This window comes from Neolamprologus multifasciatus, chromosome 16 (assembly GCF_963576455.1).
Source record: "Neolamprologus multifasciatus chromosome 16, fNeoMul1.2, whole genome shotgun sequence".
Classification (NCBI taxonomy): domain Eukaryota; kingdom Metazoa; phylum Chordata; class Actinopteri; order Cichliformes; family Cichlidae; genus Neolamprologus; species Neolamprologus multifasciatus.
In genome coordinates, this window is record NC_140454.1 from 22,629,226 (window position 1) to 22,657,045 (window position 27,820).

A 27,820-nucleotide genomic window follows, 5' to 3' on the forward strand; every position below is an offset into this window, starting at 1 on the left:
GTCAGAGGTGTACAGGGTGGAGAGAAGAGGGGACAGCACAGTTCCCTGTGGTGCTCCTGTGCTGCTGACCACAGTGTCAGACGTGATGTCCTTCAGCCTGACGTACTGTGGCCTGTCGGTGAGGTAGTCGGAGATCCAAGCGACCAGGCAGGGGTCCACCTCCATCCTGTTCAGTTTTTCCTGGAGCAGACAGGGCCGGATGGTATTACAGGCACTGGAAAAGTCAAGAAACAGGATCCTGACCGTGCCTTTTCCCCCATCGAGGTGTGAGTGGGCTCTATGCAGGAGGTACAGGATGGCATCCTCCACTCCGACACCCGCCTTGCAGGCGAACTGTAGTGGGTCCTGGGCATGTTGTACCTGTGGTCGGAGGAGGTTGAGGAAGAGCCGCTCTAGAGTCTTCATAAGATGTGACGTCAGTGCCACCGGTCGGAAGTCATTCAGCTCATTGGGCCGGTTCCTTTTGGGGACCGGGACGATGCAGGATGTCTTCCAGAGGGTGGCACTCTCCCCAGTCGCAGACTGAGATTGAAGACTCGTTGTAGCGGCTCCCCAAGTTCAGCAGCACACGCCTTTAGCATCCTAGGACACACCTTGTCTGGACCTGCTGCCTTTCTGGGGCGAAGCTTCCTCAGTTGTCTCCTGACCTGATCCACTGTGACACTGGGAGATGATTGGGAGGAGGGGGGGGGGGGGAGATGTCCTGCTGCTGAGAGCGGGATTGGAGGAGGGGGGTGTCATCATAGTGTCAGGAAGGGGGGGAAGTGAGGGAGGTAGGAGAGTGGGGAGAGGGCTCTGTAGTAAAGGTGAGGGTGGGGGGGTTGTGGGCTGGTCAAACCTGTTGAAGAAGTTGTTGAGTTCGTTTGCCTTCTCCACAGTCCCCCCCACTGTGCTGTTCTTGGTGTTGTGGCCTGTGATGGTTTTCACACCATTCCAGACCTCCCTCATGTTGTTCCTCTCCAACTTCTGCTCCACCTTCCTCCTGTAGGTGTCCTTTGCTTCCCTCAGGCAGCGTTTCACCTCCCGCTGTGCCGCTTTCATCTCCTCCTTCACTTTGCTCCTGAAAGCCTTCTTCTTCATGTTGAGGACAGCTTTGACTTCCTGTGTTACCCACGGTTTGTTATTAGGGTAACACCGTACCGTCTTAGCAGGGGCGACCGTGTCCACAAAAAGTTGAGGTAGTCTGTAAGACAGTGTGTCGGACAGTTCACAAACTGTCCGACACACTGTCGGACAGTTCACAAACTGTCCCACAGTGAGCAGCCAGAGTAGAATCCAGTGTGGCATGATTAAAGTCTCCAGATATAATAATGAAAGCCTCTGGGTTTTGTGTCTGAAGTCTTGCTGTGACTGTGTGTATTTTCTCACAGGCAGCTGTTGCGCCGGCCCTCGGAGGGATGTAAACACACACACAGATCACATGACTGAACTCCCGAGGTAGATAATATGGCCGCAAGCTAACAGCTAGCAGCTCCAGGTCCGGACGGCATACCGAAACTTTAACGGAGACGTGTGCGGGGTTGCAGTATCTGTTGTTAACGTAGACAATGAGTCCCCCACCTCTGCTTTTTCCGCTGGCCTGCGTGTCCCTATCGGCTCTCACGGATGTGAAACCACATAGGTCTATGTTAGCCTGTGGCGTTAGCTCGGTTAGCCACGTCTCCGTGAAGATAAACAAACTGCACTCACGGTATAGTCGGTGGTTGTTCAGAGCACACAGTTCGTCCATTTTATTTGGTAGCGAGTTCACGTTGCCCATTATCACTGTCAGGATTGATGGTTTGAATCGCCTCCGGTGATCCGCTTTCCTCGCTCCAGCCTTGCAGCCTCTGTAGCTCCTCTTTATCTCAGCCGGGATGTTGTGTCGCATGCCGGTCTGTCCCTTTGTTCTTAGAGCCAACAGCTCTGCTCTTGAATAGATGAGGGAGCTGGTTCCAGAAGTTTTAAAAAGTGCATTATCCATCTTGTATCGCTATATCTAAGAGGTATAAGTACAGTAACTAGAGGAAGGTGAAATAAAGTTTGAAAGCCTAGTCTAAAAAAAGTTAGAAATTAAGAAAAAGTGCGGTGTTGCAGAGCTACTTGGAAAGGCTGCCGTCACTCCAGTGCCATCTTGGTACATCTTGTGAACACACTGTTAGGGTAGGTGAATCTGGAGATACAATACAACACAATATTTGCTTAAAATTACTGAAAACTAAGTCATATAAGAATTTATGGATAGGAAATAAGCTGTTAAGTATTTATGTTGATTGTACTTGGGGTGAAAGCTGCAAATTTTATTAAAGGAAAGTATATATGGTTGTTTTACAAAATATGTAATTTAATTGTATGGTTGCAACAAATAATGATATTAGTCTATTTTTAGTTAGATAACATTAATTACATAACAAATAATATTTTGAGAAGAAATAATGCTGCAGGGTAATTACTGAATTATTGTATTTGCAGAAAAAGAAGAAAAAAACAAGAATATCTTATCATCATTTTTCACTTCGAAGCCAGAACTCCTGAATCATGCATATCTTCTCAATAGCTTCCTGAAATATTAAGATGGGAGCTATTCTGAACTTTTTGCAATTCATGAATAAGACAAATTCATAAAATCCTACAGAGTTCAGGTCATGCTTCATGAAGGCTTTCAACTGTCTACAGCATTTGATATGACACGGGCTTAAAGTAAATTTAGAACAAAAGAATCAGAAAATAATTTTGATGTATACCCAGATAGCAAGGAGACATTGAACAGATGTTGATTTTCCATCTGAACCATCAGAATCGTCAGGGTTGAAATGTCAACACAAAACCAATGTTGAAACAACATTGAAATACTGATGAAACCTGACACTGACATTGAAATAACATTGATTCACTGTTGTTCTGTCATCGTTGATTGTTGATCTATTTATAGTTGACAAGGTGACAACAATCACGTTGAAAAACCATTGATTTATGGTTGAGCGGAAATTAAAGCTGCTACCACTTGGACTATTCCATAGCCCCCCCTCTCACAGTGGTACATCCCTTCAGGTAACCATTGTCTTGTACAGTAGAGCGGGACATTAGATTTACTCTCAGCGGAATTGACCGGAGAAGGCATCAGTTCATGCACTGCACTGGCCTGCACCACGATTAATATAAGGTAGAAATGAATGACTTTTGTTCTATTCGTTATTTCCACGGTTGCATTTGAATAACAGTAAAAAACAAACAAACTTATTAATGTAAAGTTTCGGACAAAATGTGGGAGCCCAAAATTGTGTCTACTTTCATCTTACAATCCGGCAACAAATAAATTGCACTGCGAACAAAGTCAACAAAGAAAACATTTTCGTTTCATACTTTTCCGTTATATTCCCTTACAAAGCTAGCTTTAACGGTTCGAGGGTTCCTTTGTTCTTGCCGTCGCCTCGGCGCTTGACCCAGACTTTCGCTCTGTAGTTGCTTTTTAGCATAGTACTACAAAAAATTGTAAATCTGTGATATATGATTGATAAACGTAAAGGTAACAGTATAAATGTGTTCAATGACTTTGTTACTTTTAATGATTGGAGAGCACCCGCTTCGATTCGCACTCAATTCAAACTTTACGTTGCACGCTCACCTAACTTTCCGTTGCACGCTCACCAAACTTTACGTTGCACGCTCACCTAACTTTACGTTGCACGCTCACCTACCTTGCGTTTGCACCTTTTGTCCACACGTAAACTGCGTTTTATTTATTTATTAGTTTTTTGCCTCTCACTGCTTAAGCCATTAATCTTTCTGGAATTGTTTTTTTAAACAGATGCGACCTCACAAAAGATATTAGCTATGCTGTCAGACCTGACGACAGCTGTTAACGAACTCCGTGAGGAGGTCAGAGCCATCCGCCATCCCTGCTGCAATGAATCGGTAGATGCTGGGGTACTGCCTCTGGATTTGCCCTTGCACAACATTGAGGAGCTAAACAATGCAGAGGCAGCTCTTCAATCATAAGAGGCAAATAAGGCAATGGTAAGTATATAAAGGTTATGTACACTTTGTAACTATAAAGTGTAATAGCTGTCAGATGTGATTTAAATACATAACAACGGCCTGTTGATTAAACACACAAGCACTTGCATACACATTTAAGACATGAGACACGCTAATTCCATCTCTTAAAATGTGTCTATAGGTGAGACGCTTTGCCTTGATTGGAGGGACCACACTGGAGGTGCGAGTCCGCCGTGTAATGGCTTATGCCATTACAAACGAGCTGGCCTCGGTACTCAACTGGGCAGGGAAAAAAACCAAGGACCAGACAAAGCAAAAAATGGCATTTAAAGATACAGCGCTCTGCAAATGCATATATGGTGGTAAGTTTTACAGTTTTTTTGCTATATTACTTTGTCTTTCTTAATAACAAGACTTTCATGTCCAGTTAATCTGGAGATGGAGTCTTTGGTCTTTGGCTTGTTTAATCCTCGGGTTGTAGTTGTACAGCCCGAGGACCCCATGTTTATTTTGTTTTAAAGGATACACGTAGGGATGGGTACCGGTATCCGGTGCCATGATGGCACCGGTTCTGACATAAACGGTAGTAACCAGACCGAAAAGCAGCGCACATTTCGGTGCTTTATTTCGGTGCTTTTTTTTCCTGAGATGTGATACACTTTGAATTCTAGCCAATCATTTTACGTTTCCGGGGATAGTAGGCGGGTCCAGGTACGTACGTTCTTTTAGAGCAGAGCTACAGATTAAAAATGCCCAAGGCGAAGCGGTCAAAAGTCTTGCTGTACTTCACAGCAAAAGATGCAAATTCAGCAGCCTGCAACAAGTGCTTTAAGGTGATACTGTGGAAAGGAGGTAACACCTGAAATCCGATGAAACACCTGGCGACGCATAGCGTTTTTTTTAAAAGCCGAAAAATGCGCCGTATTTGATAGCTTGCTGCGAGACCTCACACCGAGCGCATCTACTGCAGGTGTGGTGCCTGTTATCGGACGAAGAGTTAGCAACATCCCCCAAAAAGCTGAAGAGTAGAGTCCTGGCCCCTAGCCCTGCCAGTGTAGCAGAAATGATGAGGATGATGATGGCAGCAGCAGCCGTTCTTCTCTGGGTGAGTAGCTTAATGTTGTTCGTGTATAATTTACGTTGAGTAGGCTAACCACGTTATTACATTAATGTATGTAAGGTGAACTAGCAAACACCATCATAGCTACATGCGGCTGTCTTCTTGTTTGATGGCAGATACTCCCTTCACCCTGGCCAAAAAGGCAAAAATGACCAAATAAAAAGTGGGAAACAGTTAAACATGAGAGGTTTTTGGATAAAGTTTTTGTTTTTTCCATTGTTAAAGCACTGCTTCCAGCCAAGAGTGATACCATATATGCCCTATAGCTGCAGAAAAGGCTAACATTGTTATCTTTTTACTAAAAAAACAGCTGAACATGAGAGGTTTTTGGACCAATTTTGTGTTCTCCATTCTTTAAGCACCGGTTCGAGCACCGTTTAAGCACCGGCACCGTTTCAAAAGTACCGGTTTGGCACCGGTATCAGATAAAACCTAAACGATACCCATCCCTAGATACACGGCACACCATGCTAAGACTTATCACTTTTTCCGCTCATAGCTCTTTGGGAATCAAATGCGGCAGTTTGCAGATTTACGCCTGGTGACTTTCATGTTTATCAGCCTAGGAGTTTACATACTTTCTCCCCGCTGAAGACAGTTAACAAGAGCTTATTCATGTGCTCTAATTCACTTTTTTTGTTTGTGTGTGTGTATTTTTTTCCTAGATGGCCTGACGCAGCAGTTAGGGGCAAACTCTATGTCCGAGTTTGTCTTTGCACAAGCAGTGCAGAAATGGCTCCGATACGCCCCAGATCGTATGGGTATGGGTGGTGCAGGACGCACATCATGCATCCCCATCCCAGAGTAAAAAATTACAAACTTCTGTGAAACATATAAATGTAAATAGCAAACTGTCTTTTAATAAAGTATTTAGCAAACGAAACATGCCTATTGACCTTTTTTTGTTTATTTTTTTTCTCTGTTACATCACATGCAATGGTTTCTTATTTTAGGATATTAATATTGACATGATACATTGTGAGACATTTGTTGTTGTTTTTTTTATAAAGGGTGTCCAGTTTGAGGAATAAGTACAATTATGTGTTTAGGTGGTTTAAGTATTGATGGAAACATGCAGTAGTTTAGTATTGGTTAAAATACCTATAAAGAAAGGTAGATTTCCAGTCATGATTTAACTGGTGTTTTAATAAAAAGCAACTGTGCGAAAAAGGTGGAAAATCAACACCACAGCTCAACAGTGTTTCAATATCAGAATCTGACATTGTTTCAATGTCAGGTTTCAACATTGATTCAACATCAAAATCTGACGTTGTTTCAACATTAAAAAAGGGTGCAAGAGTGACGTTAGGTCAACGTCACACTTCAACGTTGATTCAGTGACGTTGCCTGATATTGACTCAACATTGTTTCAATGTTTCCTTGCTATCTGGGTAATATATTAACTTTTTTTTACCCGGCTGCCTTTTTTAATATTTCCCTTTCATAAATATTAGTTGATCTCCTTGCATGCAAATCCTCTTTCAAAAAGTGTAAAAAAAAAGTGTAGCCGCATGTGATTTTTCAGGTAAAGTTTCTAATTTTCCACCACAAGTGTTTCTTTTTTAGTTATATATAAGTAGGTTGGTAACAATCCTAAAAAACGTTGTTGTATATCTTGTAATGCTTCTGGACATATTTTCAGGGTGGTGGCAGAAATCATTGGGTGTTTTGGGTCTGTTAATATCATATACCCTCCTTCAAGTTATCCAGCTGAGGTTGATCAGACACAGCTTGTATGCAGATGCTAAGTGTCTACCCTTCTCATTACAATACAATACAATCTTTATTTATAGAGCACATTTAAAAACCAGCGGTATACCAAAGTGCTTAACATAAAAGACAGAAAAGTAACATGAGTATTATAAGGCCTCAGCAAAGTATCAAATATACTCACAGGTCATTGCCACTAATACACAGGGGTAGCATAAAATGCATACCAAGTAAAAACATTGTAAAAGCACAAGCCATAAAAGATATGTATAAAGAAAAAAGTCAGGTACAAGCATTAACAAGCAGGAAAAGCGAGATTAAACAAATAGGTTTTTAACCGTGATTTAAAAGATTGGATAGAATTGGACGCCCGGATCGCAATCGGAAGGTTATTCCATAACTCTGGTGCAGCCAAGACAAACACACAGTCACCTCTAGACTTCAGCCGAGATCTAGGCTGCACCAAGAGTAACTGAGTAGATGATCTTAGTGCTCTGGCGGGAACATACGATTTAAGGAGTTCGCTAAGGTAGCTTGGTGCTGTGTTGTTGGTAAGTTTAAACGTAAGCAGCAAGATTTTAAATTGGATGCGGTATTTAATTGGTAGCCAATGCAGGTCAGCTAGAACAGGCAAACTTCCCAGTCTGCAGTCTGTGAAGAAGGGCAGAATGAAGACCGAAATACAGTGAATTGCAGTAATCCAGCCTAGAGGTCACAAAGGCGTGGATGAGCTTTTCCAGGTCCTTATGTGGAACATAATGCCTAGCCTTAGAAATGAGATGCAGTTGGTGGAAACTAGATCTAACTACAGCAGACACTTGTTTATCGAATTTGAACGAGCTGTCAAGCAACACACCCAAATTGCTAACAGTGTTAGAAAGGGAGCTGGTAAGGGAACCAAAGGCACCACGAAGTTGGCCACGAGGAACGTTGCTGCCAAATACCACGATTTCAGTTTTCTTATCATTTAGGATAAGAGAGTTTGCTAAGAGCCATTCTTTGACCTCTCACATGCACTCTTGAAAGCAGTGCAAGGACAAAGCAAGATCCTCATTTAGTTCAAAGTAGATCTGTATATCATCAGCATAGCAGTGAAAAGCGGTGCGGTATTTCCCAAGGATTGCACTTAGAGGGAGCATATACAGTGAGAAAAGAATAGGGGCCAACACAGATCCTTGAGGCACGCCACAGCAGACAGGTGTAATGGAGGAAGAGCAGGTGCCCAGGTTGACCGAGAAGGACCTATTGGAGAGGTATGATTTAAAAAAATCAAGGGCAACACCTTTAATGCCTACAGTATGGTCAAGCCTCGCTAATAAGATGTTGTGATCTACCATATCAAAGGCCAAGGATAAATCCAATGAAACTAGGACTGCAGAGCGTCCAGTATCAGCAATTAGAAGAAGATCGTTGAGGACTCTAAGCAACGCTGTTTCGGTGCTATGATGTGGTTTGAAGGCAGACTGGAATTTATCATTAATGTCATTCTCATCCAGGTACGCCTGGAGTTGTAGAAGAACTATCTTCTTGAGGATTTTAGACAGGAACGGGAGCTTAGAGATCGGCCTGTAATTCACATAACCATTATAATCAAGGTTCCTTTTTTTAAGAACAGGCTGAACTACAGCATGTTTAAAAGCTGACGGGACGCAGCCAGAGAGTAAGGAAAAATTCAAAAGCGATAAAATACTAGGTCCAATTACATCGAAGCAGTCCTTAACTATGCGAGATGAGAGGATATCATGTATAGGATTAGTATTATTCAGTTGTTCAACTAAACGCTTAAGAGTAAGGAGTGACACGGGCTCAAACTGATGGAAAGTAGACGAACAACCAGGAGTACAAACAGGGCTTGACATTAAAGGAAGCGAAGACTTAAGAGATGAAACTTTATCTAAGAAGTGATTTAAAAATTGTTCACAAGGAGCCAGAGAGCACACCAGCGGCATAACAGGGCAGGGATTGACCACTGAATTAAAAATTTTAAATAGCGTTCGGGGGTTGTGACCATTAGCCAGGATAATTTTTAATAGGAAAGCCGCTTTGGCCATTTTGGCAGCAGTTTGGAATGTCGAGCGGCTGGCACGTAGGATTTCATAAGATATCTGGAGTTTATCTTTTCTCCACCTCCTCTCATCGCGGCGACACACACGTCGTAAGGCGTGTGTAGAGTTGATTAACCGACATTGGGAATAAGTTCTAAGTCGCTTAATTTTAATAGGTGCAACAGTGTCAAGGATAGGGGAGCATATGGTTAACAAGGTATTGGCAAAGTCCTCAACCATATGAGAGGTAAAACAATCAAAAGTAGTGGATGCAGAATTCAAAAAAGAAAAAAATTTGCCACAGTTTCAGCATTAACTATACACATAGGGCGAAGGAGGGCCTCAAGGTGCAGTTCAGTATTACCTAAGTCAACATCAAAGATGACCGGGGAGTGGTCAGAGAACCCAGCATTTTTTTATATCCTTAATGCAAATGTCCAAGCCATATGAAAAGACCAGGTCAAGGGTATGGCCTTTAGCATGGGTTGGTTCATTAACCCACTGAATGAGGTTAAAAGAGTCAGTTAATGCAAGAAAATCTTTAGCTAACAGGTCATCCTCACAGCAGACAAGGATATTAAAATCACCAGTAATAAGGACACAGCCATATTTAAAAAGAACAGATCCTAAAAAGTCAGCGAATTCAGAGATAAAAGTCTTATTGTATTTTGGCGGATGATAGACCACAACATACAGTGTATTTAAAGAATCAGTTATCTCCAGTAGCTGAGCTTCAAAGCAAGGTTAGGTAGCGGACGGTAGCAGCCGAACTTTATGTTTATTTTTAAGAACTGAAGCTAAGCTACCACCTCTGCCAGTGAGCCTCGGCGAGCTAAAAAAGACACAGTCTGGGGGGAGAAGCTCAGAGAAGGGGATGGACTCACCGGGAGAAATCCAGGTCTCCGTCAGGAGTAACACGTCCAGTCCCATGGCGAGTCATTTAAAAGAAAAGCCTTGTTCGCCAGCGACCTGACATTAAATAAAGCCATCCGTGTCCGAGGAGCTAGGTCACCGGCGGTGGCACATCGCAGGACGCTGAGGTTGTTGTGATGGACGTCACGTCTGGAGGACGTTATCCAGGACCGAACAGGGAGGCAAGCCACTAGAAGGGCTGGGTAGGCTTGAAATCCAGCGGGGCAGATCCATCGATGGCTCTGCAGTTTGGCATCAGGGCGACCTCTGAAGGAGGGGATAAAGCGTAGAATATCCCGGCTAGCATACGGATAATCCGTAGACTTAGCTTTGAGGTAAGCCTTGAGACGGACGCGAAGACCACTCCTTTTACCCCGTTTCCTGTAACGTTTCCTGTGCAGGTTGGAGAGGGGTAGGCAGGACATACTGGTGAGGGAGTCCGGCCATAGAGGGGTGGCGTCACCCAGGATCCAACATGGATCCGGGCGATGCGAGTAAGAGAATCGGAGATTCAAAAGCATATGTCTGTCGTAAGTTATTAGTGCACAGCCACCAAATGAGCATAAAACCAAAAACAAAACAATAAGGAGTACTAAGCCAAGGCGCAGACGAGGACGAGGACGGCCTGCCATCTTGTTCCTGTCTTCTCCAAATGTTTCTTCTCTTGTGAGCCACAGCTGTGTTGCCAACCACTTAGGTGGTTTTCTCCTCACTTCTCCAATGCCAAATAAACTGATGGATTTAGTTATAAAGGAGCAAACCCCTGGATCCATTCTCTACCAGAATACTCCTTGCTCTCCAGCATGTCAATACTGACTGGCCCAATGTACTTAGTTTAAATATTTGCTATAACATGTGGGAAAATTCTCCTCTGGAGTTATTTAGCCAGTGTCAGTCCCTCTCATTTACCCTCTCTCTGGTGGGATTTGTTTACCACCATAGAGTGCAAGGATGCATGTTTATGGTAGCAGTTCATCTGGCAGGTGCACTGGCATTTCCTAAGGTTTGACATCAGTGGTATATGAGTTCTGCCTTTATGCCTTTCTCCTACTCTGACTCTCATTTGATGCATGGATGCACTCCTTGCACCCAGGGGTGCCTCCAGAATTTTCTTATAGGGGAGGCCATATGGCGCCCACTAACAATACTTGGATAGCACACCAAAAATGGAATTTCAAGTTTTATTATGCTGTTGTCAAATGTAGGTTACTGGAAAAATATGGCAAAAACAGAGAAAGAAAAGAATTATATACCTAGTTAATGTCCTGCTATTAAAGATGAAAAATACGATTATGAAATCCATAATAATCCCTTTTAATTGAATGATTGTATATGAAGAAATAAATAACAATCTTTTAACTCATTGTAGGGTGTCTTCCTCTCTCTTGTGCTCACGTTTAATAAAGTTTTAACACAACACAACAACACAGGACAGTCTAGTCTTGTGGGGGGCACTGGAAGAGGCAGCAGATTTTAGAAAGTGGTCAGTGCGTCACTGCTTGCATCTATAACATTGCCAGGCAACTGAATTATAGCTTTCTGACAACTGACTGCTGGTAGCTAAACTTCAACAACAGAAAGCTCCAGCCATCCCATTACATGTTTTTTTTTTTTTGAAACACTGATCCATCAATATGAATCCTCTATCACCATGTGCAACCTGGGTTGTATACCAGGATGCTGTTCGTGTACTTCAGCTCAGCCTTTAACACAGTAATCCCTGATATCCTTCACCAGAAGCTTCCCCAGTGCCATCCTGCCCGTGGATCACCAGCTTCCTGACGGACAGGCAGCATGAGATGATGAGATGAGATAGCCTTTATTTGTCAGTTGCAGGTCTTTTGCCCACAACCGAGATGACAGACCTTGCCGACCGTACATACAATACACAAACATCACATTGGGGAGACAGGTCAGGCTAGGTAGCGAGGAAAAAAACATCGAAATGTGTAACACAAAAGGATAATACAGGAATGCACAGATATCAACACACCATAGCACAATAAACACAGACAACCAACATGGGAAAGAGTTCCAGTGTGTACATCTGATCATAGTACATCAGATCAGAGCAGCATCATATCCCACATACAAACCATCACCGCCAGCCTTCCCCAGGGGTATGTTCTTTCCACGCTGCTCTTCTCCTTCTACACTATGTCTGCCCCCCAGGTTAACCATCTGTGAAACTCTTGAAGTGTGTGAACGATGCAGAACGATGATGAGTCTACGTAAAGACAGGAGGTGGAGCAGCTGGTCCACTGGTGCAGTCAGAACCACCTGGAGTTAAAGGTGCTCAAAACTGTAGAGATGACGGTGGACTTTCAGAGAAAGCTTTCACCCAACACCCTCCACCTTCCTCCCTCTCACTTTCCTAAACAATAAAGTACCTCTTGTGGATCACTTCAGATTCCTAGGATCCACCTTTTTACGCAATCTGAATTGGCGCTCACATATATTTCTGTTCAGAGGAAGGCTCAGCAGAGGTCGTATATCCTCCAACAACTCAAGAAGTTCAACCTACCACAGAAGCTGCTCGCCATCTTCTATACCGTCATTATCCAGTCTGTCCTGTGCACATCAATCACTGTCTGGTTTGGCTCAGCCACGAAGCAGGACAAGGTCAGAAGGCAACAGGAAATCAGGTTTGGAGAGAGGATCATCTCTGCTGCTCTTCCCTCCACTCAGGACCTGCACAGGTCAAGTGTTAGAACTTGGGCAGAAACATCTCTGCCTTCCCCTCACATCTCAGACATGAGCTGTTCAAACTGCTGCCTTCAGTCAGGCGCTACAGAGCGCTGTTTACTAAAACCAGTCACCACAGATACAGTTTCTTCCCCCAGGCTGTCACTCTGATGAACACTATGAAATAATCCACTGTTCATTCAGGTCATATGCACATTGCACAATTTAGTTTTGCACTTATAGTATTGTACTCTTATTGCATAGTTTCTAAAGAATTTCTGTAACGTGTTTCTTTCTTCTTTTCTCTATTATGTTACATATATAATATATATACAGCAAAGTGAACTGGAGTCATAATACTTGTTTATCCACACAACCTTGGCCAAATAAAGATGATTCTAATTCTGATTCTGATCAGTTTCTGTCCTTGCATAAAGAAAATCCACCTCTACTGCCGTAGTGACCCATAGTTTTTGTCATTTCCACCACTGTTAGACAAAACACTACTGGAGCTCCCGTCCTGCAAGATCTGCTATCTGAGTTGAGCAGACAGCAAGCATGACTTAGTATTTGGTGGAGAAACCCCTGTTGAAAACCACATCGGTAAGACAGTTCTTGTAGTTTGTCATCAGGATTGTGCAGGGGGGGTTTTGGTCTGCTCCTCTTTACAGGAATTCCATTAAGTATCTTGAAGTCTGGAAACTGGCTAAGCCACTCCATAACCTTTATGTGCTAATTCTTTGCCTACTCATTTGTTGCCTTGGGGATATGTTTTAGGTCATTGCTAGAAGACCCATCTTCAGTTTTCCAGGTGTGCGAAGGAGGTTCTCATTCTGGTCTTAAAATGTATTGTATGACACCATACATTACCCACTCAGTGTGGTGAAGTCATCCTGTACCCTTAGCAGAAAACAGCCCTAAAGCATAATGTCATAGTGTCATAACATCTCTGTGCTTGACTGTGGGGATGATGTTGTCTGGGTCATACTTACCCCTTTCTCTTCCTCCAAACATGGTGGGTTCACAGGGAACTGTGCAAGTGCTGCAGTGGTGTCCCTGGTGATTGTGGCATATTATGAGGTACTTACTAGTGAGATTTTTTACTCTGCTATTCCAATGATGCAACATAACACCTCTACTGAATTGCATACACATTTTTAATCATCAAAAGAATAAATGTTTTCTATGTTCCTCTACTACACAGAGAATGCTCTAATCAGTTACAAGACACCAAACCTTTTAGACTTAATGTCAATAATTTATTAATTGACTAATTGATTAATTATCTGTCTCCCATCAGTCCCAAAACCCTTGTGTGATATTAGTGCAATATTTGTACTATATTTCCTGAAATGTTTTTTTGGTTTTTTTCCCCCACAGGCATATCAGACTTGCTGTTGGTGTATGGATACAAAGGTTGTTAAACAATACTTTTTTATAGGAACCATTATTTTCAAGTTTCACAAAGTACAACATGACCTTTGTTTTTTGTTGTGTGTGTGTTTTTTTTTTTTAATGAATACAATATTTCATGAGAATGAGGAATGAGAGTAGGGTTAAATGTCTCTGGCAGGATGTTAGTCCTCCACAGAGCATCACAATGAGGAATAAATATGCCTTTTTCCCTATAACTTTTCCACATCCTACACACAGCCTGACATTTCCCACAGCTGCTGTTAGGTCATTGATTCCAGGATAGTTGGACCAATTTTGCCCCCTACTGACTCATTTGAAATATATTCAGCTGCTACATTTGTAGCAACTGAACAACTCTGCCCTGTAATGCAAATTAATTATGTTTTTCGTTCTTTCTTGTTTCATTTTGTCTGCCTTGGTTAGAGTTTGTTATATTCATAGTCAGTACAGTGTCTCCAAAGTAATCCGGTGTCCCAGTGGTCTTAATAATTTCAATTTTCAGATGAGGGTATACTGGATATTTATCTGTACGCTGGTTCAAAAGGAGGCTACTGGATAACAAAGTACTTGTCATCAGAGCTATTACTCATGCTCATTTTTTGCAAGACAGTGTCCAATCACATAATCATGTTATAATTTAGTGGATTTGTTGATGTCCTGCACAGAAAATTTTAGAAAACAACAACAATAAGGACATCAAAAGGCTTTTACTAAACTGTGTTCATGCGATATCAGACTATCTAGCCTCTTTTTCCAAAGAATGGCAAAATATAAAGGTGATTTCACAGCACTTTATGTATAGACCTATCTTCTTCTGCCATTGAGAAATATTACATATAAACTGTCATTTTTTTGTAGCAGTGTGTCCTTGGTGTATAACTTTGACATCAAATTGATTGTATTGTCCTGGCGCCTCTGGTTTGTAGTCCATCAGTTTAGCCACGAAGAGTCACATACAGCACAAGATTCGGAAAGAGCAGAGCAGCAGAGATGCATCATGTGCTAACAACCAGGACAGAGAAGACGACTCTGCCAGAACCTGGTGTTAAAAATGATCAATCTTTGCTTCTAGCTTTGACAGAAGTCATGATCAAAGAGTAAAGAGTCTGTATAGGGCCTTCAGGGACAGGCCAAACCTAGCAGGATGAGGAAAGTGATGCACTAAAGCAATTCTATACACTCTAGCACACTTTTTGCCTCTGAGATCTAAAAATGTTTTGGATACCTGATAATGGTTTGCTGGCTGATATTAAAATAATCAGCACCCACCAATTAATGCGTAAACAATTAAATTCTCTTCAGAGCATCCTACATGTTAGATTAAATACATCAATAATTGACATTAGACACATTCATAAAGAGAACTCAATTATATATACACACTTCCTATAGGCAAATTTATGCATTGTTTAAAAATATGAAGAGAAGAAATTAATTGGGTGTCTGGTTGGAAATGTATATAAATCCACTATTCTGCAACACACAACTAAACAATAGAACTCTTTCACGAAATACAGCTTTGGGTCTAACAACAGAGGGTTTGATGCCATTGTATACAAAAATAAAAAAAACTCAAGGCATATGTTTTTTTACTTAAAAACAAATGGACTATTCCTGCAGCCAGTAAGTTTAGTTTCTTTGTACATATCTATGATATGAATCCTTGAGGTAACCAGTAGAACATAAAAAGGAGACCAGGTTGTTGAAACCTTTATGAAAGTGAACATGAAACGCCACATGTATAAAAGCTAATTTGCCCTACTGTGGAGCCCTACTCTCAAAAACCGATAGACAATTAACACTTTCTGTAAAGCCAGACTTAAGAAATAAGTGCTTAAAGTTAAATTTTTTAGAACATATTTAGCATCATCTTGTGCTAGTACAGAACGTGATGTTACCATGTTGTTTGGTCGGTTGTTTAAATAACCAATAATTCACTGGAAAACAAGGGGACTAGAACCTAAAAGCACTCTCAAGAGATCACTTGTGTACTGCTCCTCATTGCAACAATTAGTTTTATGTTGATAAAACAAGGATATAATGTCCATTTTCACTCTGTCTCTTAAGCAGTCAGTGGTTCTGTGTTGCTTGCCCAGGTTTGTGAAGCAGTTTGGAAATGAGAACAGTGTGGAGGAGGAGGCTTGTTTGAGCAACTAGACCAACGAGCTGGAATCCGACACTCCAGCTTTTCTTTGCCATGCCAGGCCAGGTGTGCTGAGCTGCACAATCAGCTGGCAAAGCAGATGTCCAAAAGATGTGATCAGCACTATTTTATGCTATAAAATAGTCTTGCTTTTCCCAACCACATTTTACAAAAACAGTTTTACAACATAACACGTTAAAATATGCGTGTTACACAACAAAAATAACTCTGTTTTTCATAGTCTGTTGGGAATCATATCCATCAGCATGTCCATAGGAAAAAAAAAAAGAAAAATCTCCACATTACACTCTCCTTCACTTACATTCGAGCTTAGCTTTGCCTCATGTCTAATACAGTCCCGATCAAAAGTTTAAGACCACTTGCAAAAAATCATATTTTGCATGGTTGAATCATAACAAGGTTCCAAGCTGATCTGCGGTGCTTTTTCCTTCAGTGGAACAATGAAGATTCAGGAGGTGCAGGAGCGTCAAACAGCCGCTGGCTATGTCCAGATGGTGCAGAGAGCATCACTTATGGCTGAGGGCCCTCCTCTGTTTGGTAATGACTGGGTTTTTCACACACAATGCCCGCAGGATAAGGGACTTCTTCCAGGAGAATAACATCACTCTTTGGGACCATCCTGCATGTTCCCCTCTTCTAAATCCAATTGAGAACCTGTAAAACAGTTTCAGTTGTTGTTTCAAGCGTTGTTTTCTTCTTTTTTTTTTGCCTGTTCCATTTGGATCTTTAGCCATCAGAATTGTTGTCTGAAGGACAAGAAAGATGGCAAGCGGATTTACTTTACCAATTGGCTCATCATGGCCTTGCCATATTGGTCCATTTGATTGACCTTTATTATAATTATGTATTTATTTTATTTGATTTTCAGTTGTTACAGATGGGACAGACATGACTGGGGGATGGGACAAGGAGAAAGAATGAAAGAAAGAGAGGGAGAGAAAGATAAATAGAGGGGAGAAGAGATGGTGAGAAAGGGGGGAAGAAAAAAAAGAAAAACAAACAAAACACCTGGATCACCTGTATGGAGCTAAGAAAAAACAGAAGAGAAAACAAACAAAAAGAGCAACATAATAAATACAACACCATCACAATAAACTAGCTAACAGTAGATACTAAATATTACATGTTATTGTGCAGTATGCAAGATTGACAGCGCACAATGTGCCTTGAGGTAGCAGCCAAAAAAGGTGTAGTTTGTGTCTGTGAACACCCGAGTAGACACCTGTGTGTACACCTGTGTGCATACCTGTGTGGATCAGCACGCTTGTATTCAAAAGGTTTCTCCATGTAACAATCTGCTAGGGAGTGTGGGGAGCAATAGCTCCGTCCCCCAGGGCATGAAGCAGGTATGGAGGAGATCCAGGGCCCAGACATCCAGAGGCCCCAGAATACGAGGACCCAAGGAGGACTACCCGGGGGGGGGGGGGGGCAACCATGCCACCCTCCTGGGAAGAGCTGAGAAGAGCCTCAAACGAGAGGTCACCCAGCAGCCACGGAGCAGAGACCAGAGGGGGTTGCAGTGACATGGGCCGCGGGCTCTGCCGGCAGCCAGCTGTGCCAGAGAGGACCGGGGCTCAGGCCCAGAGGCCAGAGGCCTGAGGGCACCCCACCACAGGAAGGGGCCCAGCCGGGCCACAGGCGCCAGACCCCGCCAATCGGCCACCAGGAGTGAGTCGGTACATACATGAGCGCCCAGCCCCAGACACCAAGAACCACCAACACACCAACGTCTGAGGGCATCAGCCACTGGCAGGGAGTGTGGTGAGGGGAGATAGGCCTCCATACCTCGGAGAGCCTGAGATGTTCCCAGAGAGGTGGAGTCTACGACCCAAGCTGACATATAGACACAGACGAACAGGCGCACACAGACACAAACGTGCATTCCCTCACTCACCCGAGGTGGAGACACAAATAGACACTGTACACACATTCACACTCCCCAAACATACTCTATATCCCAGGTCCAGGTACCCCTGCCCCCAGAGGGGTAAACTGTACCCGGACCCAGGAAATGTAACCCTTCTCTCTGGGGTGGAGGAAAGCAGACCGCCTCCTTATCTGCAGTAGCAGGGAGGCCCCGCATCCCAGACCCCAATCCGATGACCAGCACCTCCTGTGAAGACCCCAAACCTCCCTCCGCCCGCTCATATGTAGTGTTGCTGTGTGCTGTTCTAAATAGGGATGGGTATCGTTTAGGTTTTATCCGATACCGGTGCCAAACCGGTACTTGTGAAACGGTGGCAGTGCTTAAACGGTGCTCAAAGAATGGAGAACACAAACTTTGTCCAAAAACCTCTCATGTTTAGCTGTTTTTTTGTAAAACAATAACAATGTTATCCTTTTCTGCAGCTAAGGGGCATATATGGTATCACTCTTGGCTGGAAGCAGTGCTTAAACAATGGAAAAAACACAAACTTTGTCCAAAAACCTCTCATTTTTAGCTGTTTTCCACTTTTTCTTTGGTCATTTTAGCCTTTTTGGCCAGGGTGAAGGGAGTACCTGCCATCAAACAAGAAGACAGCCGTATGTAACTATGACAGTGTTTGCTAGTTCGCCTTACATGCATTAATTTAATAACGTGGTTAGCCTACTCAATGTAAATTACACATGGACAACATTAAGCTACTCACCCAGAGAAGAACGGCTGCTGTTGCCATCATCATCCGTCATCATTTCTGTTGCACTGGCAGGGCAAGGGGCCAGGATTCTCCTCTTCGGGTTCTTGGGGGATGTTGCCAACTCTGGGTCCAATAACAGGCACCATTCCCGCAGTAGATGTGCCGGTGTGAGGTCTCGCAGCAAGCTATCAAATACGGTGCATTTCTCAGCTTTTAACAAAGCGCTATATGTCGCCAGGTTCATCGTCACATTCGAGGTGTTACCTCCTTTGCACAGTATCACAGTATCACCTTAAAGCACTTGTTGCAGGTTGCTGAGTTTGCATCTTTTGCTCTGAAGTACAGCCAGACTTTTGACCGCTTCGCCATTTTTAATCTGTAGCTCTGCTCTAAAAGAACGTACGTACCTGGGCCTGCCTACTATCCTTGGAAAGGTAAAATGATTGGCTAGAATCCAAAGTGTATGACATGTCAGGAAAAAAAAAAGCACCAAAATAAAGCACTGAAATCTGCGCTGCTTTTCGGCCTGGTTACTACTGTTTATGTCAGAATCCCCTAGTTCTAAAGTGCATTTAAAACATAGGAGGGCATGGTGCTTCCTGCCAGAGAGCAGCACGGCTCCTCCCATTTAAAATTGAAGGTAGGGTACCAGCACCAGAGGTGGGTTAGAATACACAGGCCATCCTCTGGACGTTGTATAACGTGCCCACCCCCAAGGCCCCTATATGTATGTGTTATGAGAGTATGAGTAATGTGGATGTCTAGGTTGCAGAATAAAATTGAGGCACAGGAGGCCAGTGCCTCCCCTGCACCCTGGTGACACACCTGCACCCCAAGCCTTGCATGTGTGTGGGTGTGGTGGAGCGGGACGAGGGAGGCAGCTGAGGATGGGGAGGGAAGAAAGGGAGGGGCAAGCGGCCCCTCCCTGGGGCCAGCTCCCCCGCTGACCCCAGTAGGCACCCCCACACTCTGGAACCCACCAGGCAAGGGGACGCAGGGCCATCCGGACCGGGGCCCACAGCAGCAGCACCACCCCGCCCTACAGAGTGCGGGGCATCCCACCCGACCCCACTGCAGAGAAAACTGCATCCACACCATCAACCAATCTTCTCCCAGACTACACAAGACAATAGACACCCAGGTTGAGTCATTCTTAAGCGTTGTTTTCAATAAATTGCGTTGTTTTGTTGTTTTAAATAAATTGCATGCTCAAAAAATTGTTTGTCTCACTCCCACTTCTTCTTGTGGCATGTTGAAGCTAAACGTGGAACCTTGTTAAGATCAAAGCGTGCAAACACGCTTTGATCTTAACAAGGTTCCAAGTGATTTTCTGCCATTTTTCAAGTGGTCTTAAACTTTGGATGGTGACTGTATGAAGCTATTCGGTCAGTGAGATGATGTGAGGAAAAATATATCTCCAGATCTCCAAAAAGTAGGCATTTCTTCCTCAGTGCTTCATGTTTTTTGTTTGTTTGGTTGTTTATTTTTTTTGTGCATCCCACACTTTGACCTATTCTCCCTGTACGCATGCTGATAGGTTTCCCAGTGCTTCGGTAAGAAACATAGTTATATTTGTAGTGTGGTACACGTGTAGTAACCTGTTATGTAGTAAAACATTTTGTAAAATGTGTTACTAGTTAGCCAACATAAACTAATACAAGTCTATTAGCCACAACAAACCAACCAACCCGGTGACATCACGTTCTGTACTGACACAAGATGGCATTAAAATTGCTCTGAAAACTTTAAGCACTTATTTCTTAAATCCGGCTTCAGAAAGTGTTAAATCTGTGTCTGTTCATAAAAGCAGAGCGTCACACTGTAAATTAGCCTTTATACATTTGGTGTTTCGTGTCCACTTTAAAAAGTTAAAAAGTTGAAACATGTCTATCTTTAAAACAAAGTTTTCCAAATGTACATAAAAAGCTGAACCATTCACATTCCAGGGAACATCATAATCTTAAAACCAACAGAACAACCTCTCTCTCTTTAACTTCTGGATTATAGGCGTGCTGAAATGACACAGAGGTCTGAAAGAGAATAAAGTTATTAAAAGCCAGAATTACAAAGTACTTTTGAAGCTTATCATCTTAAGCTTTAGCTTTATAACCTAGTTTTCAGACTAACATATCAGAAAATGATGTTAAATTTGCATCAGTCTGTGCCAAGGTGGTGTTAATTGTAGGATTTCTCTAGAAAATTTGATCCACTGAACAACAATACTGGCAACAGTAACGTGAGCGATAATGGTGATTTTACATTGTCCCTTCATGATGATACAATAGTCCTCACTGGATCTTTTTTCTTTTTATTTTTGTTAGAGATCAGGACCACTAGTGGTTTTCCTAATTCACCCTTCCACTCTCCCCAAGGTTGCCATCAATTCCCTCCACCCTCTTCATCTCCTCATCTGCCCCTTTAACAGTGAGGCAGAGATAAGAGTTGTCTCTTTCCCCTCCTTCTCCATGAATGGCAGGGCTGACACTCCATCTCTGAGGTCAGCCAGGCTAATTGGTTTGTGCACATCTTAGATGGGCCATTAGGCTTCAAAACTACTAAGCTAAAAACATTTCCTTCTCTCACTTGTCACTTGTAGCTGGCTGATGGAGCCGCTTATAACGGTCCAGCGAGAAGTAATCACATCCATTGCAATCTGTGGCTCAAATGTCACAAGCAAAAAGTACTGGCCCTTCATGTCTTGGGCTTTTTAAAGTTTATTTTGTTATATCCTTACCAAACAGGGGGTAAAATATGGAGATAATGGTCTAGGTGTAATCATAGCATGTTATCACAATAAGTAATGCACAGATATTATTGATGTAGGTTTATGATTAGAGCGGCACTGCAACAAATTTAATGTCCATAGCAACGTATTTGTGACAGCTGCTATAACATGGATGCCTAGAATTACATTTAGGTTGCTTCCTTTTAGTTCCCTTTATCTTGTTACTGAAAAGATGTGCTTACATCTGCTGCTTGCAGCCAGGGGAATGTTTGCAGTTAATGGGTTTGTTAAAAGTGTTTTACTGAAATGGAGAAGATTAGTGAACTTAATGTTTAATATCAACATATCCATTAGTATTGTTCTGAGAAAAACAAGATCCAAACATGTACCCATATTTTTTATGAACTCAATGGCTTACGAAGCACTGAGAAAAATAAGCAAGCAGCCCATGTTGACAAAATGCTTATTACTGTCTCTATTTGGTATGCACTTTGTAGTCTTTGACTTATATGTCATTTGTAGAAGGTGCTACAGCGTAGCTACAGCAGCCAGACAAGCACAGGCTAAGTAGTTATGCTGTCATGTTATATGCAAATTGAGGCTAAAAAGAAATAAACTGCTAAATTTACTGTCTAAAATATTTATAGCAAACTCTTTTGCACAAACATTGCAATTAAGGATTATTATAAAACTGTTCACTGTGTCTGCTGTTGATTTTACCTCAAGATAATTAGAGTAATATCTTTATCAACTTGTCTGATCATCTGACCATGTTTGTTCTTAAAATGAATGAGAAGTCACAAACAAGTTTGAGCCGCAAGATGCAGTAATCCACTTTTCTTCAACTTGGTTTAAAGCTAAGAAATAAACAATGGCTTATTGAAAATACCCGACTGAGACAGATAGATACAAAATGCAAAGACCCACTCAAGTATTCCCTCTGGCAATCACAGCTGACCCAGATAGATATAATCTTTAACAGACCGACTCTGGCCAGCAGCACCCTCACATTGGTTTATCGAGTTACTAGAAGTCCAAAAAGAAAATCATCTGTCTGTCAGATGTTAGCAAAAGAGTAAATTGTTTCCTTATGCAGAGCAAAAGGGATACAATCGTGAGCTAGCTAACTGGTTACACTGACAATTCAACAACACTTTTTTGTATGAATGTGTCAAATCCAGGGGACTGGTCAGTGTTGTATCACCTGTGTCAACTTAAGTTAATCGTTTTACAAGGATCATAGCACTGAAGTGTAGGTTTGTCCATGTATATGTACCTGACCTTCAGCTACACATCAAAGGCACTTCCCTTGAGTCATCCACCTCAGCCCATCAGGGAGCTGCAGCCTGTAATTGGGTGTGGAGCCTGAGAGGCCATGTAGTGGACAGCTCAGAGGAGACTGCAAGAGTCAATTACCAGAGCTGACAGTGCAGTAGAGAGAAAGGTACACCAGGCACACTGTAGTGATCTGTCTGAGCAGGATAAAGGAGACTAAGGGTATTTGCTAATGTGAGACCAACAAGCTACATTTCTCACCTCATGGTAACAGCTGTGGCATAGTTCACACTTGTGTATGAGGTTTTAGACAGAAAACAGAAAAAGGAGAAGTTTATAATAAATGCCCATTTGGTGGATTGAATACATTAGTTTATATCCTTAAATAACCTTAAATAATCTACGTTCAGTCATTTTCAATTTGCAAATGCGTTTCCATATTGCGCGCCAGTTTTTTTCTTGTTTGTGGTTGCAGTAGAAAATAGGTAAATATTTCATATATTAAGAGCCATATCACAGTGATGATGCCCCCAGAGTGGCTTTAATTTAAAATGGATTAAATTGAGAGTGATTAAATGGTGGAAACATTTTGATCAATCAGGAAGTCATTTTACTCCTATCACAGCTGACCCAATCTCATTTGTGAGATCTGGGAGAATTCAGACAAAATGTGAATGTGAAGCTTGACTTTCACTGGTCATTAAGATAACTTAACATAATTTTGTTTTAAATAACCTTTTTGTTGTAATAATTAAATCTCCTGCTGCACAATATATGAGCTAGGCAACAGAAGCACTCTGAGTAAAATGAAGGAAAAAAGTTAGATGGTATTAATTACAGTGCTCAAAAGGAATGCTTTTTTAGGATATAGTTTCATGTAGGGCTGGGCGATATGGCCTAAAATCCATATCGCAATATAATTTGAAGCATATGCGGTAACGATATATATCGCGATATATTCTTTTATTGTGTATAACGTATTTTCCACACTATAAGACACACTTAAAATCCTTTAATTTTTTCAAAAATCGAGAGTGCGCCTTATGTATGAATTCTGGTTGTGCTTACTGACCTCGAACCGATTTTGGCGTGCAGAAATCTGTTAAAAAATGTTTTAGTACAACTTTGGTAAGCCGCACTGCTTGATGGATTGTCAGAGCATTACGGCTGCCGTAGTGAGGAGCTTTATGGAGTAATCTGGGTCCAAAACTCTGTCCTCTTCAGGTCCCAAAGTCAAACGAACACTAAGAGTTAAAAACGGTGTAAATTATTTCATTTTTAATAAAATCATCAGTGTTGCTGCTTTACCAGGTGTAACAATTAAGTTTAACATCCATGCGTCCATGAAAACAGAATTTAGTATATTTAACGGAGTAAGTTAACAGGAAGTTCGCTCGCTAGTTTACACCTAAACATGACATACCATGTTCTGACTGAAAGATTTTTGAAACTAATTAAAACGTACAGCTCTGCTATCACTTCCAACATAAATGAAGACAGAAAACTAAACAGCAGTGGCGTTTGTAGGGTTACTGAAGTTGGACTACCTGGTATATAATGTTGTGCTACATGATTGCTGGTGACACAGCTATGTTAGCATAACATTAGCACAGTGAAGCTGGAGGATGAACGCCAACTTTTTTTCCACTCATTAAAAGTTAACGTGAGGGATTCTGGTGGTTAGGGACAAATGCAATCGTATAGCAGGATGCTATACACGGGCCAAACTTCAGTCAGGAGAACAACTGAGATTATTCATCCGCAATACAAGGTTAGTTATTAACAGTGTTGGGAAGGTTACTTTTAAAATGTATTCCATTACAGAATACAGAATACATGCCCCAAAATGTATTCTGTAACGTATTCCGTTACGTTACTCAATGAGAGTAACGTATTCTGAATACTTTGGATTACTTAATATATTATCATGCTGTTTACAACTACGTGAATGTACAATTGCTGTGATTTATTACTGTTACTGAAGGTCCGCGGCTCTGAACTGTAGTAAAGGGACCTCTGGCTAATACGGTGGGTTCTGTGTCGGGCTGGTAGCTGAAAACTAGCTTTACTTTGTTGTCTGGGTCAACTTTGCTAGCGAGAGACAGAGAGAGGCGTTGAAAGGCTGCTCCAACGGAACTTATTGTTTTTGGAGGAAAACACGAACACAGCGTACAGTCGAGTCTTAATAGCTTACTTACAACTGGGCTCGTAAGGCACTCTTCTTGGCTGCAGTGGTTATTATTATATTTACATGCTTCCAGCTCCCGTTTTTGCTCGATGACAGCTCGTACTTTTCCTTTTTCTCCCTCCCTCGCTCACAGACACATAACGTGTATGGCAGTCCATTCTCCCTGCAGCACGGACTACACTGCCCATGATGCTACATTCTTTAGGGCTATGCCTGTAGCATTCTGCCTATTAGCTTAGCACAACAACAACAGGCGCTCTCTCACCCAGGAAACACGCAGAGAGAGAGCGTCACCCTGTAACCATGGCAACCGTAACGCTGCCGCCTGGAACAACAGAACGTAGCTGTCAAACAAAACCCAAACAGTCCTGACCCGCGACAATATGAAACAGGGAAGTACCGTCGTGTAATCCATTTATTTCAACAAAGTAACTGTATTCTAAATACCACCTTTTTAAACGGTAACTGTAACGGAATACAGTTACTCATATTTTGTATTTTAAATACGTAACGGCGGTACATGTATTCCGTTACTCCCCAACACTGGTTATTAATATACTGCAACAACATGGGACTAGAACAGCTGCGAGAGAATTCAAAATTAATGAATCAATATTATGGAAGTGGAGGAAGCGCAGTTTTTGGCTTTCCCCATATTTCAAAAGTGCTTCATATCTTTGCTATGACTGTCGCCCGGCATAATTTGCAGATGATAATGGTTGTAGCCGCTGCGACCAAAACAGGCGCACCTTGATGACATCATCAACATGCACTATCGCGATAGAGCGGTATAGTCAAAATCTCTATCGTTGGCCAAATTTATGTCGTTTCTATCGTATATCGTTTATATCGCCCACCCCTAGCTTCATGTCAGTTAAACCCTGGGTTGATCTGGTCAAATAAGTAGCAGAGGGGGTTGTTATGTGGTTTCAGCTGCTTTGTTGCTACTGAAATTAACCGAAGATGCATTAGAGAGGAAAAAATGAGACAACCCCCAAAACAAGAACACTTTTGTGGAGACCATTGACATTTTTCCCTCCTTATCTTTTCTGATTGTGTGTGTGTGTGTGTGTTTTTTAACTGGTTTTGCACTTGGCTAGGGTTAGTGCCACTACTGGTTTAATGAACCAATACCTGGACCATACAGAGTTTGCTCAGGTCGTCCAACATCAACATGTGCCATTAGGTATCATGATGAAATCCTTGGACCAGCTGTCTGACCCTGTACTGGTACATTGGGTCCTGGGTTCTTCCTGATGTGCAACAATCCCCAGCTTTAAGTGGTGAGAGCATTTCCCAGTGGATGAAGGAATTGATACCATTGACTGGCCCGACCTAAATCTAATAACATCTCTGAGATATCTCCTGCTCCAGAATTGACACCTTCAAACTTGACTCAGATTTGCAGCTGCCCAAAAAGCCAAGCTAAATGCCTTTTATGTTTATGATCAGATAAGGCTGAGCTATTTAGTCACAATTACAAGAAGTATGTTTCAAGGAGTAAAGATTTCAAGCTTAAGAATAATGTACCAGCTGTCAAGCGTTGTGCTGCCCTCACGACACGTGACCATGTGAAGCTAGACAGCCAGCGAACAAAATAGACGAGATCTTCCACACAAGGCTTGCTTTTCTTGCTTTTAATGACGATCGTTTAAAGCCTTATCCTCTCTCAAGGCTTCTGCTTGCTATTTCTTATTTGTAACCAAAATATACAGAAAGTGGAAATAAATTGCTAGCTAATACACATCTTAATGACAAACTTAATGATTAGCCTAGCTTAACACATGCGTTACATAAGCATCACAGTTCACTCCAGGTAAACACATATAAAAGTTGTTTCTGAACATATTAATACTCACAAAGACGAATGTTTCCCAAGGTACAAGCGTGTAGGGCACTTTTAGTGTGTACATGAGCTTATTCACTGTTTTAATACTTCCGAAACACTTTTCACTAGTGATGTGCGGATCGATCCTGAAATATCGATTCCTCCGATACCAATCATTTATGTTCTAGAATTGATTCTCACATTAAAATATCGATATTTTAGTAATTTAGGGTAAATTTGTAGTTTATCATTAACAGGAACACAGTGGGAAGAAACTATAACATTCGGATTGTCTACATTCAAAGGAACTACTTTCATAGTCATGTGCGAAATACAGCTGTATAAATGTCTAGCAGCCCCTTGGCATGCGCACTCACAACAATGGCTGAGCGTAATTGTGCGGACGTATTTTACCTCCACAAACAGCTGAGACGTGGTTTGCGATACATGTGGCAAAAAAGTGAGGCGTTGTGGCCATACTTGCCAACCGTGAGACTTCAGAATTAGGAAGACATTCAAAAGGGGTGTTGGGGGGGGGGGGGTATAAATACATTTCACAGTGTTTGTTTATCGGATAAAATACGTTAAATGTCACCGTTATTATAGGGCTTTGGAGCGTGATGTCACGGGGGTGGGCGTGGAAAGGATTTTGGCCTGATCCGCCATGTTCGGGGTCTAAACGCAAGCGACGAAGGAGCGAAAGCACAGCCATGGTTCGTACTTGCTGTGTGGTCGGCTGCAATGTTCGATCTTACGATCGGCACGGGAATAAGCTTGGGTTGTCTTTTTATGCTTTCCCAAGCTGGAAGCAACATCAAGGAGCTCAGGTATCGGATGTTACCAAACGAAGGCGTCAAGCCTGGATAGCAGCCGTGAGACGAGCTGATATCAAGTTCGTACAGAACGACCATCTAATTTAAAGGCTCTTGCTCAAACGTACTCGCACTACAAGGGTACACACACCATGAAATACCTGATCGGGATTACTCCACAAGGTGCAATTTCGTTCATTTCTAAGGGATGGGGGGCCGCGCATCAGCTAAACACATCACAGAGCAATGTGGCATACTTAACAAGCTGTTACCAGGGGATGTTTTGGCTGACAGAGGCTTTGACATCAGAAATGCGGTGGGAATGATGTGTGCGGAGGTTAAGA

General features: G+C 42.3%; 2 long non-coding RNA genes across 3 annotated transcripts; one reads left to right on the top strand and one right to left on the bottom strand.

Moving 5' to 3' along the window:
* The first annotated feature begins 2,707 nt into the window (after window positions 1-2,707).
* On the top strand, window positions 2,708-4,264 carry LOC146500843 (uncharacterized). Of its 2 annotated transcripts, XR_014869984.1 has the most exons (3): window positions 2,708-3,142; window positions 3,788-3,996; window positions 4,160-4,264. It is a non-coding gene; the product is annotated as an uncharacterized LOC146500843 (long non-coding RNA). The 2 variants fall into 2 exon arrangements; XR_014869983.1 differs by lacking the exon at window positions 2,708-3,142 and having other exon boundaries at window positions 3,713-3,996.
* Window positions 3,403-3,720, bottom strand: LOC146500844 (uncharacterized). The gene is made up of 2 exons (XR_014869985.1): window positions 3,651-3,720; window positions 3,403-3,604 (listed from the first exon to the last, which is right to left on the bottom strand). It is a non-coding gene; the product is annotated as an uncharacterized LOC146500844 (long non-coding RNA).
* Window positions 4,265-27,820: the final 23,556 nt, after the last annotated feature.